The sequence below is a fragment of the Sus scrofa genome, chromosome 1 (genome assembly GCF_054392235.1).
Source record: "Sus scrofa isolate SSC_HxYL_T2T_F1_AM1 chromosome 1, Sscrofa_HxYL_maternal_Yorkshire_Landrace_v2.0, whole genome shotgun sequence".
NCBI classification, from domain to species: Eukaryota; Metazoa; Chordata; class Mammalia; order Artiodactyla; family Suidae; genus Sus; species Sus scrofa.
In genome coordinates this window covers 251,999,742-252,019,033 of record NC_139383.1, presented here as the reverse complement: position 1 = coordinate 252,019,033, position 19,292 = coordinate 251,999,742, and the positions used below count along the sequence as shown (strand labels likewise).

At 45.2% G+C, this 19,292-nt stretch overlaps 1 protein-coding gene across 39 annotated transcripts in view; it reads left to right on the top strand.

Moving 5' to 3' along the window:
- Positions 1-19,292, top strand: part of ALG2 (ALG2 alpha-1,3/1,6-mannosyltransferase) — a 588,615-nt gene that overhangs the window by 405,498 nt on the left and 163,825 nt on the right. For 2 of the 39 annotated variants that reach the window (XM_084972160.1, XM_084990473.1), the window contains exon 4: positions 18,941-19,013. The exons of the other annotated variants lie outside the window; for them this stretch is intronic. The gene's annotated coding sequence lies outside the window, so the exon portion shown is untranslated. The remainder of the gene's footprint in view (positions 1-18,940; positions 19,014-19,292) is intronic. 39 annotated transcript variants of the gene reach the window in all.

The following is a 19,292-nucleotide window of genomic DNA, read 5'->3' as shown; positions in this document are numbered from 1 at the left end:
TGGGAGTCCTGTGATTCAACAAACTCTGATAAACTTCACTATTGCAGTCCTGTGCTAGGGTACCAAAGGAACAGATTCATACCCAGCCTCTCAGCAAGTTCACTCCAAGGGTGATTTCTGTATGTTTCCTATACAAAAAATGAGAGACAGGCATGGAGAGACTGTTCACTATGGTCAGGCTAGGCTGTTGGTCAGGGAAGACTTCACAGAATATTGTGTTTGGGCAGGTGGGTTGTAGCCTGTTGGGCCAGATGAGCTGTGGGGGTCTTTAAAGGAGGCATGTTGTCCTGTCCTTCCTGGCACCCATTCCATACTCCTACAAAGCTTTCCCCTCCCCCACTCTCAGTTTGTGCAGTTTCCTCCCCTGACCACAGGTTTAGGCTCAGGTTGGGACCTGTGTTATTCCAATGATACTCAACCCTAGAATTTTGTTAATTCTACTGGAGGAAAAGATACTGGTCTTTCCTTGGGGGATCACTGAGTAGCTGATGACCATCTTGCTTCTGTGAAGGGAGAGTCTGCCTGAGGGGGAGCCCACAGAGGAGAACAGAGCTGAGAGAGGGAGAGGGTAAGACTGAGTCTTCAGGACATTGTCTGGGCTCTGAATCCAGTCACCACTGAAAGCGAGTATCTTGAATTTTATAGTCATGTAAGCCTAGGGATTCCTTTTTCTTACATGTATAAGTCAGTTTGAGTTAGGTTTCTGTCCCTTGCAACCCCCAAATCTTCCACTAATAGAGTCCTGTCCAAATCCAAGGCTGTGAGTCTTTGGCACACTAGGGGGGAATAAATGGTATCCACATTGCCTCACTGCCCAGCTCCTCTGCCTTGCAGGTCCCGCTGCTCAGAATTCATGAAATGATTGAGCCCAGGATCATCCTGCTTCCAAAGCTGTCCATTTTTGCTCCTTGATAGTGTGAGGTTGCAGAGCAGCAGGATTTTCAGGGCAACTACTGAAGGATTTTCTTTTGAGAGTGATCCAGCTGTACAAATCCTATGTGAAGGTCACAGATGATGGCTAGGGAACCTCTACCATATATCTTTCTGGAATGGTACCCCCTCCTTCTTCTGAAAAATAACCACTTCCCTCATTCTAGCCATGTGGTTTGAATGGGGGTCAGCATCTTAGTGACACAGCCGTGTGACCAAACGGATTGACCTGGAGTGGGCACCTGCCCAAGTGTCGGGAAGAGAGAAGTCTCAGATCTTCTCCAACAGTGGAGACGTCTAGAGTTGGCCGTGACCGGGTCTCTTGTACTGGGGAAGAAACAGCCTGAGGAGGAAGAGAATGAAGTGGTCACACAGAACTTGGCATGAGAGACCAGGGCTGTGGAGATAGGTCAGGTGAAACCAGGCGGTTTTCTACTCCCACATATCATTTGTCCTTGAGATCCCACTCTATCCCCTACAGGCCTCTTAATAATGAGCCTTCTAATAAATCTCCCTGCAAATAATCAAGCCTACTTAGCTGAATTAGATTTCTGTCATTTGCAACCCAGAGGGCCTTATGCAGCTACCTAACTCCCCAAGGCCATCCGGGCTACACTTCACTAACTAGTCGCCCATTAGATCAGTGGTTCACAGCCCTGGCTCGAAACAGAATTACCTCAGGAGCTTTAAAAACACTGTGGTACCCCACCAACTCCAGAAACTTTCATTTAACTGAATCTAGAGGACTGTGCAAGCAACAGGTGTGTTTTCATCTCCCCAGGTGATTTTAACACATATCTTGGCTTACAAACCACTGTAGAGATGATGGTGTCTTTCTCCTTGCCTATGAAATGGGACATGTAGCAGTAAGGTTGTGGTCTTGACATCTGAAAGGCTTGGTCCCAGCCCCATGTTGGTCACTAATTCTGTGAGTGTAGGTAAGTCTGTTGACCAAGCCTCAGGGTCCCCACTTGTTAGTTGGAACTAATAACTCTTGCTCTGACCTCCTCAGGGAAGTCTCATAGGGACCAGATGTGAGGGAACCTAGAACTCTAGGAACCAAAACCTCCTAGAACAGACTGCACATCCACTTCACACACTCCTCACACAGTGGACAGGACACCAGGGCATCTTCATATCTTTATTAGAGTTAGTATTGAAGCCTCAGGAGGGAGAGAGGGCAATACCACCTCAGTGGAGGAACACAACCGAAAATGAGTCTATAAACTGTGATTACACAGAGTATCTTTACCTCCCACCCCTCCCCACCCCATGCCTACCCTGCCCCCATTCTACCTTACCCCCATCAAAGTTCCTGGAGGAACACTGCAAAGATTCCTTGTCATCAGCCAGCCACCCATCAAGGCTACTTAATGATCAAATCAGCCTTTCTAGGCCTTTTCCTAAAGGATTTTAATCTCTGTCCTTGTTCTCCCCTGGATTTTTTTCCACCACTCTTTGGCTTAATAAATGCCTTTCCAAAAGGCTTAAACCCGGCTGGAAGTACACTTGAACAGCAATTCTAAGTCCTTATTAGCTCTATAGTGATCAGGTGAAGGAATAATTGATCTCAATCAGGAACACCTGGTTTCATAATTGCACAAATGATTATAATTCAATAATAAAAGTCAATTTAACTAACTTAATTCAGATTGCTTTAACCTCTCACAGATAGTTAAGAAGTGAAGAAGCAAACGGGAAAAAAGGGAAAGAGAAAAAAAAAATAAAAAGCTTTATTTAAATTGCCTGACCCAGTAGGGCCCAAATGTAATCGATTCATTTTCCCCATTTTCCCCTGCCATAGCATGTATGGTTGTTTCTGAGCCTTCATTCACTATATTCTTTTTTTTTTTTTTTTGTAGACTGTTCTTTCCCCATTTCCGTACTTCCAAACTCTCCCATTTTTCCAAAGCAAGCTCAATATCTCCTTCTCCTCTACAAAATTTTCTAAAGTTTCAGGGTGCTCAGAGTTGGGAAGATATCCAGTTCCCTGTGGGGCTTGAACAAGATGGTGACTAAGGGAAGGAAAGTAATATCCATTGAGCAGCTATTGCCAGTCAGTCTGGTATTTCACGTAGTCCTCGCCGAGCTTAACAACTTGCTCAAAGTCACATAGCTGGAGAGCAAGCAGAAACGGACTTTGAACTCAGATCTTCCTGATTTCAGATTCAGGTTGGAGCTAATGGCCACCAAGACTTAGACATTAATGTCACCGGAATTTCACTTATATCCCCAAGCTGCTGAGGCCTGAGAATGTTGTAGCTCTAAGATACCCTCAAGAGCATGAAATAACCTCAAGCTTCAAAGACTGCTGCATACTGGGTGATTATCGGCAACACAAAATACAATAAGTTAAAAGTAAGACATAGGTCATCTTTATAATTTTTTTTTAAAGTCAATTGATGGATTACTTATCTCATCCATTGACCTATGGAGTCACATTTGCCCTCAACCATCCACAGTACTCCCTCAGTCAAGGCTCTTGAACAGGCAGAATGAGGGACCCAGGAAACGGGCACTCCTGTCTGATCTCTGCATTGCCAAGAAGAGGCCCAGCAGCTCATGGCAACCTCCCCTCGAGGCTGGAAGAGCTGAGGCCAGCCAGGGCAGGCTCCCTGTGTGAGCTGAGAGCAAACAAAAGCATCCAGGATGTGGGAGGGGTGCAGGACTAAGCTCCTGATGACGCTGCCTGACGCTCTTCCTGCACTGGGACTCTGGGCAGAGACCCAGCACACAGGCTGGGAGAGAATCCCTGTGATCCTAGGAACCCTCTGCTTGGGGGGTGGGTTGTCAAAACCTCTAGCCACAAAGACCCTTAGGGATTATCTCATCCAATCCCCTCATTTCCCAGAGCAGTTTGCCGGTGCCTAGAGAGGGGAAGGAATTTGTTCACGTTCACTGGGAATGTCAGTGACGCAGGCACCCCATGCTGGGTTCATCATAGGACACTGAACCCTGACAAGGGACATTGGTTTCCATTGGGTTCATCATGAAATCAAAATAATTACGTCACTCAGTATTTTCCAGCCACTGAAAAAGTCTAACTTTGTTAAATCCTCAAAGTATAAACACTTGCTAATCAAGTATTTACCCAAGTGATACTCAATTAAAGCAGTATTAAGGGAAATAAAATGTGTACATGGCACTGACCACCTACGCAGGATTTATATCACATTCGCTTAAACAAGCATTAAATCAATGGCATTTCTCACTGGCTGGAATTTGAGCAGCAGCAAATTCGCAGGAGCCTTTACAAGGTTTTGACAGGCAGCAGGAAAGACCTAGAACCAGGAGCCAAGAGGCCTGCCTCCTCCTCTAGCTCTGCCTGTCAAGGGCCCATTGACCTTGGGCAAGTCCTCTAAGCTTTCTGAACCTCAGTTTCTTCATTCCCAAAATGGAGGTGCTACTCTGCCCAGCCCAACTGCTGCCCTCCTAACTGGAATTGTTTCAAGGGTAACATGAGAAGGCCTTTTATGCATTTGATGCAAATCACAGTATTTTCCTGCTGCCTTTAATCTGAGCTGATGACCTACTGCAGAAAGGAGAGTGGCCAAACAGAGCAGGTCAGAGGAGGCGAGGAGTAGGTAAGAAGAACGGAAACCAGGTTCTTATTGGGACAGTTGCAATTCATCTGCAACTGGGCAGGTGGCGTTGAGGGTTCTGACTCTTCCTAACCCTGTGGCCTTGGGCAAGTCATTTGAGTTCTCTGAGCATGAAAATGTGGAGAAAAAGGGCTATCGTGAATATTTATCATAATAATAGCTGACGTTGATTATTTCTTACAGTACTTCAGATACTGTTCTGGTGTCTGTATAAACTCATTAAAGCCTCGCTACAACCCTGAGTCAGATGTTATTCCTATTCTCATTTTACTGATGAGCCCACACAGGCAAAGAGAGATTCAGTAATTTGCTCAAGGTCACACAGCTACTAAGTGATAGAGTCAGGCTTTGAATTTGGGCATTCTGGCTCCAAAATTTGTACACTTAACCTCTATGTCAAGTGTATTGGTTTCTTATGGCTGCTGTAACAAATTGCTGTAAACTGGAGCTCCCGTCGTGGCTCAGCAGTTAAGGAATCTGACTAGTATCCATGAGGATGCAGGTTCGATCCCTGGCCTTGCTCACTGGGATGAGAATCCGGCATTGCTGTGAGCTGTGGCGTAGGTTGCAAACGTGGCTTGGATCCTGCGTTGCTGTGGCTTTGACATAGGCTGGGAGCTACAGCTCCAATTTGACCCCTAGCCTGGGAACCTCCCTATGCCATGGGTGTGGCCCTAAAAAGCAAAACCAACCAACCAACCAAACAAAAATTACCACAAACTTAGTGGCTTAATATAGATTTATTAAGTTATAATTCTAGAGGTCAGAAGTTCTAGAATCAAGGTGTTGGCAGGGCAACTTTCCTTCTGGAGGCTTTCAGGGAAAATCTTTTTCCTTGCCTTGTCACTCGGACCTTTGCTTCCACTGTCACATTTCCTCTCTGACTCCTCTGCCCTGCTCTTATAAGGTTCCATATGATAATCCAGGATAATCTCAACTCTAGGTCCTTAAACATACCTACAAAAAAGTCTTTTTTCATGTAAGGTAACATATTCACAGGTTTCAGGGGAGTGGGATGTGAACATTTTAGGGGAACCATTATCCCATCTTCCACACAGGGCTTCTTGCACAAATAAGAAAATGTTTGTAAAGCGCTTAGCCCAGAGCTGTAATTTAGTAGGTCTGGATCCTGGTGATACTGCAGATGTGGCTAACTGGCAAATCTGGCTGGCCAGTGTCACAGCTATCAGGAACCAGCCTCCACTGACATGCAAAGGAGCTTTACTCTGCTCTAGGTCAGACTATCCCTCTCACTTCCTTTAGGTTGCCCCAGCAGCAGACCCTGAGAAAAGGATCTCAGGGTAAATGGTTTCTTTGGAAGGTAATCCCAGGAAACAGAGAAAGTAAGACAGGCAAGGAAAGGAAAGTAATAAAGGGTGCTATCAAGCTAGTTGCCACTGCAGACACTTGCAGCTCAGTCTTGCTGGGACTGTGGGTGACAATGCAGAGCCTTGCAATTCTTCTGCCCAACAGGTAACAGAGCTGTGGTGTGGATATACCAGCCCCCTGCAGTCTTCATTGAGGATTATTCTGAGGAGGGACAAACAGTGGAATTAATTCATTTGTCTGCATGCATGCATAGAGAGCAGGCTCTGGTCACCAAAGAGAACCCACATGTGATGATCTGCAGGTGCTGTCAAGTGGAGGTCAGGTTGTGGTCATGAAGGGCTTGGATGGGGCATCAGCAGCATCTGCTCCCCTACCCTGAGCCCCTGGTCTTTACTTCCAGTGAGTGCTGGAGTAGCTGCAGTTCGGGAATCTCCCTGAGCCCAGATAATACAGAAAGTTTAGGAAATGTAGGAGGCAGCATCTGACAAAAGTGAAGGTAAGAGGAGTGCTTGGCATTGGCAGCTAGAAACTGAGGCTGATGGAAGACATGATCTGAATATTGCTCTCCAGGGCTCATGGCCCTTAGGACAGAGCAGGCTGTGTGAAGGGCAGCCTGGGGTGATGGTGGCCATACAGCTGATCCCCAGGGCCCCTAATATTGCTACTTTTCCTGAGAAGCTTTTATCTGCCTCTTATTCTGACTACCATGTAGTGTCACTGTCATCTTCTGTGTAGTTTTTGTTATTTTATTAGGGAATTCTTTCCCTTTCTAATTGTTGTTTGGAAAGCTTCCTGGAAGTCTTTGGTGTGTTTTGTATCACATCTAGGCACACCTTTCTCCCAGTGAGAGGAAGAAGTCTCTCTATAACTTACCATCCAGGTATCCTCCTTCCTTCCCTTCCTCGACCCAGTGCAGTCTGGCTTTTACCCAACTCTCCATGGAAATGGTGCTCCCAAAGGTAATCAGTGGATTCTTAATTTCCAAAACCTAATGACGCGTCTCATTTACCCAGGCTGCAGCCAGCCTTTGATGTTGTCATATGCCCTCTCTCTCCCTCCCTCCCCTTTCTCTCTCTCCCTCCTTCTCTTCACTGATTTGCCTTCTGCCTAGCTGTTTATCAGTCTCCATCTCTGAGTCCTCTTCCTCTGGCTGCTCCTTGTGTTGGCTTCCCTGGAAGTTCATCATTGACTCTCCTCTCTTCTCACATGCCTCACTCTTTTTCAGTGATCTCACCAGATCCATGGATTCAGTGACCACTTGTTCACTTGGAATGCCCAGATCTCTAGCAGTCCCCCAAGCCCCACTCCTGACCCTAGATCCAGATGGTCCCTCCCTCTCCCATGGGTTAGTTCCATATAAATATACTCAACAGGCCCCAGTCTGACCTCATCTTCACCTAATCCTGGATTTACCTCCAGTGTGTCCCATCAGGTGAATGATACCTCCCAGCCCACATTATTGCACAAGACACCTGCCATGTCTAGTCACTCATGAGGTCCCATCTCTGTTATTTTCTCATAACCAGCTCCTGCATTCTCCTCTATTGTCCAGCTGTCTTATTCATGGCTCAGGTCATTATTACTGGATCATGGCAGGTGCTTCCCCATGTGTTCTCCTATAGCTGAAACCAACCAGGACAATCCAATCCCATAATCCCACCATTTTATGGAGCAGGAAATTGGGCTTCAAAGAGGGAGTTGCAAGTCTAGCACCCAGATCTCCTAGCTAGTAGCATAAAGGCTGTCAGAGCCAGATAGGCTCTCAATCCTTGCTAACCTGTATTAGTTTTCATTTGCTGCTATAACAAATTTCCACCAACTTAATGGCTAGAACAACACATTTATTATCCTATAGGGATAAAATCAAGCTATTTTGAAAACACTAAAGCAATCTGTTACTTCAAAAATGTCATGTTTTTGTTATTTTATAGTATGGTAATCTCTTAAGAGCAAGGTCACATCTACGATATAGTGGGAAGAGCAAAACTCAGTGTTAATTCTGTCTTGTACATGCTAAAGTGGACACAACCCATGTAATCATATAACTCAGGTAAATTTGACCCCTTCCACTTTCCAGGCCAGGCCCAAACAGTCTGAGCAAAACCTCATTTCTCATCCAAATAAGTGGCTCAGAAATGACCCATGAGATGAAAAGCATCATTGGGAGCAGGAATAGGCGGACTTGCTCCCAGTGCAGTTTTCCAGTGTTTTAGAGAGACCCAGGAAGCCATGTTCTCTTTTTCCTCCTGCTGTGATTATGTCTGATCAAGAAGCCTGGCACCTCTGTAGCTGTCTTATCACTAGCCATTTTGTTGCCAGCTGAGGACAAAGCCAACCCAAGAATGGCAGAGACGTGGAGAGTGTGCAGACCCTTAATGATATCCTTGAGCTGCTGAATCAACCAAACTTGAAACCTGCTTTACCCTACACTTCTGATTATATTAGAGAATAAATCTTTTTTTCTTGTTTAAGCTAGGTTTCCAATATTTGTAACCCAAAGTGTCTGAAGTGATGTGTTAGCTGTGTGACCTTGGACAAACCACCTACCTCTCTGAGTTTTATTATAATCCACCCTTGCATACTCTCGATGAGGAGCAAGAGGGAAAGAACATATGAAGGAACTTTTCAAAAGAACTTTTTTCAAAAGAACTATATAAAGCTGGACAATTTAGACTATTATTATTATTGTAAGTTTAAGCTTTGGTAAATGTGCATTGGTCTTATTGGGTCTCTTGATAAGACTTTGTATCACTGATTTATGCAACATTCAGCTCTACTTCAGTCAAGTAGATCTAGGTTCATTTTTTTTTTTTTTGTAGCCACATTAGCATCAGAAACGTGCACAGGTACTCTGTCCTCCCTCTGTCCTATTGAAGTTCAGATGGATTCCCTACAGGGAAAGAGAAGTGGCCCAAAGTCTGTCAGGAGAAAAGTGCCTAGGGAAGGAGAAACCTCTCCTGGAAAATCAGAGCCCGGGACCACAGAAGAAATCTAGGTGGTCCAAAGCACACAGATGCCCAGATGCCTAAGGCTTACTCTGCTGCCTTCTATCACCTTTCTTCCCAGTGGATACTTTTGTCTGGGGGAAATTGTAGTTCTGAGGGTTTCCATCTGTTCCCTCTGAATATCTCTTCTTTAGCATAAGGAAACTCTAATTGATGAACCTTTGCCCTTATCCTGTTCACCTTTTCTATAAACAAATAGGAATGGAGGAGTTCCCCTTGTGGCTCAGTGGTAACGAACCTGACTAGTAACCATGAGGATGCAGGTTCATTCCCTGGCCTCACTCAGTGGATTAAATATCTGGCATTGCTGCAAGCTATGGTATAGGTCGCAGATGCTGCTTGGATCCTGCATTGCTGTGGCTGTGGCTGTGGCTGGCAGCTGCAGCTCCGATTTGACCCCTAGCCTGGGAACTTCCATATGCCACACATGTGGCCCTAAAAAGAAAAAAAAAAAAAAAAAAAAGTAGGAATGTCGACAGACTGTAACTTCTCTGTTCCTCTGTAGTCTGAACCCCGCAACATCATGCACAGACAAAACAGAAAGGGCTCAGAGCCCCAAGAGGCAGGGGCATAGTGACGCTAGAGGGAACTCATCCTGCCTGGGCGTGACTTCCGGCGGGTCTCTGAAAAAGGGAGAGATTGGGAGATCAAGCACAGGAAAGGCTTGCAGGTAAAGGACACAGTATGAGGGTGAGAGGGTGGGACCACTCAAGTGGATTAGAACATTGGTTAACCAGCACTGCCCTGCAGACTGCATCAATCTGTGATGGTTTTCCTTCAGTCTGCAGTGAAGGTGAGAAAAATAAGGGCAAAGACCCAAATTTTCAATAAAGAGAATTTATTCTACTGGAAGTTTGTTTTCATTCTTCTATGATGTTCTTGGTGCTACAGTGCCATTCCTTTTATAAAATAGTTGTCATAGTCACTGGTAGTTGGAGGAGTTGGGGTTGCTGGCCATAAACTATTCTGACTCTTACCTTCCAGGCATGTAGAAAGATTGATATTCTCGGTTCCGGAGTTCCCAGTGTGGCTCAGTGGTAATGAACCTGACTAGTCTCCATAAGGATGTGGGTTCAGGCATATAGAAAAGTTAATATTCCCAGTCCCAGAGTTCCCGCTGTGGCTCAGCAGTAATGAACCTAGCTAGTATCCATGAGTACGTGGGTTCGATCCCTGGCCTCACTCAGTGGGTTAAGGATCCGGTGTTGCTGTGTGCTGGGGTGTAGGTCACAGATGTGGCTCGGACCCCGTATTGTGTGGCTGTGATATAGACTGGCAGCTTCAGCTAGTCAACCCCTAGTCTAGGGGCTTCCATATGCCATGTGTGTGGCCCTAAAAAGAAAAAAAAAAACTCCCAGTCCCCATTACAGTTAGATCTAGACAAGTGACTTGTTTTCACTAATGAAGTATAAGTAGAAAGAACATGTCACTTCCGGGCAGAATTTTTGAGAGTTGGGCAATTCCACCTTCCTTCCTCAGAGATGATGGGAACACGTGTCAAGACACAGCCTCTGTCAACCTGGCTCCCACAGTGATCATGACCCTGCCAGCCTCACTGGGCACGTAGTGTGAGTGAAAAATAAACTTTGGCTCTGAGGCTTGGAGAGTTGTTCCTGCAGCCCAGTCTGACTAATAGAGTAGCTGTTTATTTTTTTCCTGTCTTTATTTAGCAAAATAAAGTGTTACCAATCTTATGTTAGCATTCCTTTTTTTTTTTTTTTTCCTTTTAGCATTTAACAGCCCCAGGAAACAGAACCCCTTGGACATTCTTATGCTCTGATAACTGGAGTGTGGGAGGTATCCAGTTGGATGAGAACAACAGTTTTCAGTTTAGGGGCCACAATATGAGGCCCCTCGGTGCCAATTCAACCAGAGTCACACCTGTTTTATCTGAGTAATGAATAAATGAATGAGTATACCACTCTCCTGCACAGGATTTCAGCGTGAGGAGAGGGTTCTGTAGCTGAAAAAGTTAAAAAGTTATGTGACAGAGACTATGCTAAGCTCCAGGCAAACAATAATGAGCAAGGCAGATACAGACTTCTCATTTATTTACATATTGCCTGTAGTTTTCAGTTTTGTGGGATGTGAGAGGGGCCAGGAGGGTGGACAGAAGAGAAGTAAACAAGCAGATAAAATCATTGTAGTAGGTAAGTACTGGGTAGGTAAGCTATGGGAGCTGAGGTAGGGAATGATGGAAGGGGGACCACGTTGGTAGGGTGGTCTGGAAAGGCCTCTTCTCTGGAGCTCATGTTTAAATTGTAACCCTAAGGAGGAGGTGCAGCCAGCAGAAAGGGAGTGTGGAAAAGGCATTCTGAGAAGCCACACTGGAAGGGCCATCAGGCCAAAAGGTGTGCCACCTGCTGAGGAGCAAAAGACCTGCAGAACAGGACAGTAGGGCTGAGAAGGAGAGAGTAGGAAGTAAGCTGGAAGGGTCAGAAGGACCTCAGGCTGTAGGAGGTGAGCCAGGGAGGGCAGTCATGGTAAAGCTGCCTACCCCACGTCACCATTTAATAAACACTCACACTTACACCTCCAAAGCAAAAGTCCTGACACCCACTCACTCAATCCCTTAATATTCCTCCTCTTCCCCATCTCGTAAATGCCCGTTCCATTCTTCAAGATGCTCAGGCCAAAAACCATGGGGTCTCTTTTACTTTACAGCTAAACTTCAGGGAATCCTAGCACCTCTACCTTTAAAATGTACCCCGAATTAGACCTCCTCTCATCACTGCACAGCTATGGACCTGGTCCAAGATGTGAACCTTACCTGGACTGGTGTATCACCTTCTTAACTGGTCTTTATGCTTCTTCTTCTTTTTTTTTTTTTTTTGTCTTTTATCTTTTTAGGGCCGAACTTGCGTCACATGGAGGTTCCCAGGCCAGGGGTCTAATTGGAGCCGAAGCCGCTGGCCCATGCCACAGCCACAGCAACAAGGGATCTGAGCCACCTCCTCGACCCACACCACAGCTCAGGACAAAGCCGGATCCCCAACCCATTGAGCGAGGCCAGGGACTGAACGCACAACCAACCCTCTGGCTCCTAGTCAGATTCTTTTCCACTGCGCCACGATGGAAACTCCTGGCCTTTCTGCTTCTTGACCCAACACCCTTCTCTCTACACAGCCAAGAGATCCTTCAAAACATAATCAGACCACCTTTTGCTCCAAACCTGCTATGGCTTCACATCACACTCAGGATAAAACCAAGGTCCAGAACATCATAATCTGGCCCCTCAACATCTGGTCGACCCTATCTCTTTGTCTCTTCTCACTCACTCAGCATCAGGCCCACAGCCTTCTTGTTATTTTTGCGGCATGGTGCTTGCACTTGCTGTTTCTTCTCTGGATCCCCTCCTCAGTTATCTTGTCTCTTATGGCTTGCTCCTTCCTCCATTCAGATCTCTCCTCCATGGTCACATTATCAGAGTGTGCATCCAGGGACCCCGCCTCTCTGTCATTTCTATCTTCACATCACTTTTCTTCATGAAATGAATTATCACCCGATATATTATACACTTATTTTACAGAGTTCCTATTGTGGCTCAGTGGAAGTGAACCCAACTAGTATCCATGAGGATGCGGGTTTAATCCTTGGCCTCACTCGCTGGGTTAAGAATCTAGCACTGCTGTGAACTGTGGTGTAGGTTGCATATGCGGCTTGGATCCGGTGTGGCTAAGGCTGTGGCATAGGTTGGCAGCTGCAGCTCTGATTTGACCCCTAGCCTGGCAACCTCCATGTGCTGCAGGTGTGGCCCTAAAAATAATTTAAAAAATAATAAAATATATATATACTTATTTTTCTAGGTCATAGGTTGGAAAACTTTTTCTGTAAAGGGGCCAGATGGTAAATATTTTAGGCTTTGCAGGCCATACGGTCTCCATCACAACTGCTCAACTCTGCTGTTGTTGTGTGAAAGCAGCCATAGACGGTACATAAATAAAAGAGCATGGCTGTGTTCCAATAAAACTTTATTTATAATAATAGGTGGAAAGCTGGATTTGACCCATGACCCCCATCAGCAGACCCTGGCTTAGGCATTTGTTATCTATATCTCTACTAAAATGAGAAGCAGCTCCAGGAGAGCAAGGATTTTGTCTTTTTTGTTTAATACCTTCTGCAACGTATGCCAAAGTGCCTGGCATGTGGCAGGCGGTCCATAAATATCTATTGAATTAGTTAATTGATTGATTAGTTGATAAATGATCTCTTGAGAGCCCTTGACTTTAAGGGCCTGACTAAGGAGTTTGGATTTTCTTCTTTAAAAAAAAAGTTTGAAAAGAATCTTTGCCAGTTTTAACAATGTTCCTGACTTTTGATTGACAGATCTTATCTGCAGTCTGCAATTCTCAGAATGGAGACATTTTGAGACAAATGACAGCCGCTTGCGAGTCTCACTGTTTACTCCTCTCCTAAGAGCACTGTATGATGCACATCGCACATTGAGTTGGATGTGTGATGCTTCAGACCGCTGCCAACAAAAACACATCGAAATAAAATAATCATCTCTGAAAGCAAAGGCCTAGGGATGACACTCCAGACGCCCCCATGGGATCAATGGTCCTGCTGCAGCTCTGCAGGGAACAGAACTGAGCACCGCACTTTGGTGTTGGAAAAGTAGAAAGGTCAGGGTCTGACTGAATGAGTGGCAGAGGCTGAAAGGATTGTGGAGGAGGGGAGGTCAACTTGGGTTAGGCTGGAGGGAATAGGCGGAGCCAAATAGAAGCATGATTCTCATCTTTTCTGGGATGAGATGGGTCAAAGTGTGGAGCTGTCCATGAGCAGAATGTGCTCCCGAATTCCGAAGGACCCAGTTAGAGAAGATTATTTCTTTGGCAAAAGGGTGTTGGCTATGAGGGCCTGGCCTGTGTACAGCCTTGAAAGCTAGTTGGAGAATTAGTACCGTCTGGGCCATGGGAAACAACCGAGGTTTATGAGGAGTTGGTTGTTATGGTGATGGAAGTTCTTCTGCAATAAGGTTGAGAAATGGACTGCATGAGCAAATGGATGTGGATGAGTGAGAGGGGTAAATCTCAAGTGAAGGAGTCAGAACTGAATCCTAAGCCACTAAAAGGTTTTAAGTAGAGAGCAACAGAACCATATCTCTCTTTCTAGATGAAATGAGTGGAGGGATTGGAAGGAGTGGGAGAATCTTCAGCTTAAGGAGACCATTTGGATTGCTGCTTCTAAGAATCCCTCTTTTATACATGTTGTCTTACTGCCCCCAAATCTACCTTCACACGGAGAGGGTCACAAGTCAGCAGCAGTATGTTTATTTGCTAAATCTGGCAACCCTACTCAGGTGCCACTTCTGACATGAAATCTTTCCCAATTTTCCTACCTGAAAAGAATCTTCCTCCTTGGAGCTTTCACACCTCTTCACATGTTCTCTTCTGATAGCAGTGGTTGCTTTTTATCTTAGCACCAGACTGGATTCAAATCATAGCTCTACCACTTCCTGGTTCTGTGGCCCCAGGTGGACAAGTCCCTCACCCTTCCCAGGTCTCTGTTTTCTCATTGATGAAATGGGGGTAAGCAGAATACCTTTCTCCCAAGGTTGCTATGAGGATTTAATGAGTTAATATATATGATAGGCTTAGAACAGTCCCTAGAATATAGTGAATTTTGTATAAGCAATGGCTATAATTATTATTACTATTACTATTATATTTACATTATTTGTGTTTATGTAACAACTGAGTTTTTGAGGGAAGGACTGTGCCTTTTTTACTTTTGTGTCTTCTTCAGTGAGTAGCAAAATGTCTTTACATAGTATGTACTTAAAAAAAATATTTGTAGAATGAATAAGTGATCGAAAGAATGGATATAAGTTTTTGAATAGAATGTAACGGTGCTGTAAGCAAAGTATTATTTGTATTCAAGGATACTTTGGTCTTTAAAGGAAAAAATAAACTGTGTGGGTAATGGAAGGGACCTAAGAATCTGAGTATGGAAAGGACACAGAGGAAATCCTACAGCATGTGTTTTCTAGGCCCTAATCTGTGCCTTGCATTTTACACCTGAAAAACGAAGAGATTTGATTAAATGATCTTCAAAGTCCTACATAGCCCTGAAGTTCTATTACTGGGATCACTAGATTCTTAAAATTTTATTTATTTTTTTTGATGACTGTGCCATTAGGAATTTCCTAGAAAAGTCAGTGGAAGAATTTTTTTAATTGAAAAAATATTTCCAAATGACACTTAGTGCTAGAGCAGAGAACAAGATCTTACCAAACAGCGAGGGCCTGTGTTTGACGTGGGTCCTCTGTCCCCTCCCTTTAATTAGGACTGGTATATCAAGAAGAGAAATGCTGCAGAAATATGTACTACAGTGACATTTACCCAGAAGACATAGGAAGCTTGAAAATAAAATCCAAAGCCACTCACAATTGCCCTGGGAGAATGAACAGTGAGAAGCACCAGCAAAATCAATCCAAGTGTACTGGGAAGTCACTGACCCTGCTGAATGTAGTTTGGCTTATTGGGTTGTGCCACTGCGAGTCTTTTGGATTTCAGTATAGAAGGTGAAGATGCTTCAGTTTCTAAAGATACCTTGAAGCTATGACAAAACGGAAGCCCTGGACTGGATGGCCCTGTCTTCTAAGTCTCTCTCTCTCAGCACCCTCTTCAAATGTTGGGCCCCATCTGCCTGTGTAGCTTTCATTTGTGTCACTGGATGTTAAATTCTCCAAAGATTGCTTGTCTCCAGACCACCCTCCCAACCCAGCATCTGGTACCCAGTCCCTAGTTGCTCAGTGTTTGTTGAATAAATGAATGTTGACCATACCTTAAACTCTGGCTTTAAGGAGTGCGGACATGAGAGAGAATTTGCAAATACCTTAATTTCCAGGTCACATGATATTAACAAATACGAACTCATTTCTGGATTAAAAGAAAGCATGTGTGTTAATTATTAGGCAAAGGTGACGTAAGCATGTGTTCTCCTGCCTTCGCTCTTGACTTCTCAGTCAGCCTGGGCTAGAAATAGAGAGGTGTGTGAGCAGTGAGCCTGTAGCTCTAATATCGGCTCAGTCTGTGGGTCTGCCGGTGTCTGAGATGGTGCCATGATAGGTTGTAGCTGGCTGTTGGGGATAACAAGAACCATGTGGCAGCCGTGGCTGATTCCTGGTGGGGTTTTGCCCCATCTCCCATAAACCCCACAGCATGTGATCTCCCCAAAAGAGCCCTGTACTGGGTTCTGTTCGGGGGAGGGAAGCTAGATTCCTCCTCAACAGATGTCACCATAATTAGATAACTCATTATATCAAGGAATAAGGAAAGGAGATTGACGTGGATACAAATGCGAACATATTGATAGCTCTTCTGCATGTGAGTTTGTGCAATCTTGGAAAATGATTTCTTGGACAAGGCTCAAGGGATGAGTCAGCGGTTGGAGCCTGGGGAGATTTTCCACAATGAAATTCTAGTCCCAGTCAAGTACCCTAAGAGCTTGCCACCCTGTAAGACCATTCCCAGGGGCAACCAGGGCTCCAAGCCAGTGTGGGTGTGTGCCTGTGAGTGTGGGAGAACCCCAGAAGGTAGTCACGCCTGGGGGTGAAGGAGGGAAAAGGAGAAACTCACTGGCTAAGGCAGGCTGTGTGGGCAGTAGCTGACACTGATCCACAAAGTCCTTGGAACTCCTGGATCGCCTTCCTGCATCTGAGTTGGAGAGCCTCCCTGGGGAGGTCACCCCCTGGCTGGAATTAAGTGTCCTTCACAAGTATTCCCATGTGACCCTGCTCTTTCTGTTGGAGCACCCATCATTCTGTAATGTCCTTGCCTCTTCTCCCTGTGGCAAAATGTGAGGATTTGACTACTTGATCCTTTCCAGCTCGAACATTCTAAAGTTGGAAATGTCTTTTTAAAAATGGGGAAGAGGAAGGAAACTGTGAGTTGACACAGAGGATATGTCTTATCCTTCTCTGGTCATTTCTTATCCATCGTTTTCCAACAACCTCCTGAGGTTGACCTTCCAGTTTCCTGAAGGCAGTGATCACTTCAATCACTTATGCCTTCTTCTTCTTCTTTTTTTTTTTTTTTTTTTTTGGTTTTTTGGTTTTTTGGGGCCGCACTCACAGCGTATGGAGGTTCCCAGGCTAGGGGTTGAATCTGAGCTGCAGCCACCAGCCTACACCACAGCCACAGCAATGCCAGATCCTTAACCCACTGAGCGAGGCCAGGGATTGAACCTGCAACCTCATGGTTCCTAGTCAGATTCATTTCCACTGCACCATGAGGGGAACTCCCAGTCACTTATGCCTTCTGAAGACCCCAGAGCAACCCAGTCTCTTCCCCTGTGGTCTTGGTCATCTGTACTTGGCACTTCGCTTCTACAGGGAGATTTAGGGGAATGGAGGGTGTGAACAGCAAAAGCCCTAATTCCTGCTCCTGCCCCTGCGGTCTCCATCCTCCATCCAAGCACTTCCTCTGGGGCCCTCAGGCACCATCTATGTCGTTCCCTCTCCCCACTCTCACCCCAGCATCTCTCCCCCAGATAGAATGACCTCTCCTCCTGTATAGAGAAAATAGAATCGACTGACTGGGAAGAAACTCTCTCATCTTACTTCCATGGAAGAGGAGCCCTACCTCCTTGCCCCAGATTTTCCCTGTGATTGACATCTGTCTTACCTTTTTAGCATTGTGGGCTGTCCTGGGCTTTATTTCTTAAGTCTGCCCTTTCCTCTGCCCACTGCCCATCCCAGCTTCCCAGATATGCCTCTGGGTATTTACGATATCCCCCAGGCCTCCCCACAGTGCTCTTTCTGCTCCTGCTCTCTTCTCCTTCCTGGGCCTTCTGTTCCCCACCCCATTATCTCACACACCTTCTCTTGAACCTATAGAGGGACCTTCTGACAGCCTGAACCTGGTATTCATACATCTTGGAATGAAAAATTCTTTTGAAGGGACCTTGAGTCTATAAGCAGATAACACTATCCTAAAGTGGTTGAAACAGGTAGACTTTAAATATAAAGATTATGGGTGCCACCAGCAGTTTACATGCAGGAACCAGTGCTCTGTTCAGAGTGTTAAAAGTGGGACAGGCTTTTAGCTATACGTTTTTTAAAGAACTCACAGTCACTCTTACCTAAATAGTTCAGGTCTGAATGACAGATGACTCTCGTAAAAGTTAGAGCTGGTCCCATAAAAGAGAAGAGCTGAAGATCATTCTCCTGAGACAGGCTGAGGCAATGATAGCCACACTGATCCTATTACGGGCTAAGTGAGGAGATGCAGAAGAACCCAGTTTCCTTGGGGACCACAAGCTGTCAGAATACCTCCATCCTCTGTTGGAGTCATTGGCACCAAATCTGCCTGGAAAAGTGAGAAACAGTGACCCTTCTCTGACTTGCCCCTCTTTTCTTTCTTCCCGCTTGGTCTTGACATTAAAGCTTTCTGGACTGGTTTTCACTCATACCCTGTGAGTCTGTGCAAAAGTCCATTTAGTGGACCTGTTTGTAGCTCCAACAATGGAACAGGAAAGTTAGACCTTAATCAGTTGAATATCTACCTTCCATCTGCTTTCCAGCCCTACCACCTACTCATTCTGTGTTGCAACTCTCTCCCCCTGTACAGGCACCACACTTTCCTTTCCTCTGTTTTCTTTTGTGGTCACATCTGGCCATCCAGCAGGTTTCCCTTCAAAACTTGCCTTTTCAGGGAGCCTGCTGAGCTCTGCCTCCTTCACAGTCCTGAATTGTCCTCTCATCATGCTCTGCTATGTTGCTCTTACTCTACTCCACCTATCTCCCCCACTATAATGCAAATTTTTCCAGGAAACGAATGTAGTCTGAGACACGTGAGCACATTTCCTAGGCTGAACCCTAATGTTGTTGGCTGATGTGACTTGCTATGAAAGGGGTATATCATTTCCACACGCACACTAAATGCCGCACATTCATTATCCTGTTTAATCTGATAGCTATGTCATCCCCTTTTACAGATGATAAAACTGAGACTCGGAGAAGTTAAAATGATTTGCCCAGGATCACATAGGTGGCAAGTGGCTGAACTGAATTTAAGTCCAGGCTTTTTTTTGTTGTTGTTTATTCTATATTCCTTTCCTTCCTCTCAGGCCCCCAAACCCCTACAGGCACCTGCAATTGAAAGGTGGGAGAAGTCAGAAGTACTAATACTAACTCACTTAGGTGAGTAAACACTGCTTTACAAGCACAGTCTTTTCCTACCAAAACATGCATCCTGTAATGGCTTTGAACATTTTCAAAGCAACTCTTGAAAGAATGGATAAATGTGAACAATACAGTTAAAGGTAGGAGAGAGAAAAGAGCTAGAGAATCAAGAGTTAGGCTTTCTTCCACTGGCTCCCCCAATCAGAGAGTTTGTTTTATAGGTTTGGGAAGAGAGAAAGGGAAGAAAGGAACTTCTGTCTGAGGAAAATGGTGCAGCTATGTAAGCATGGCCAGTGC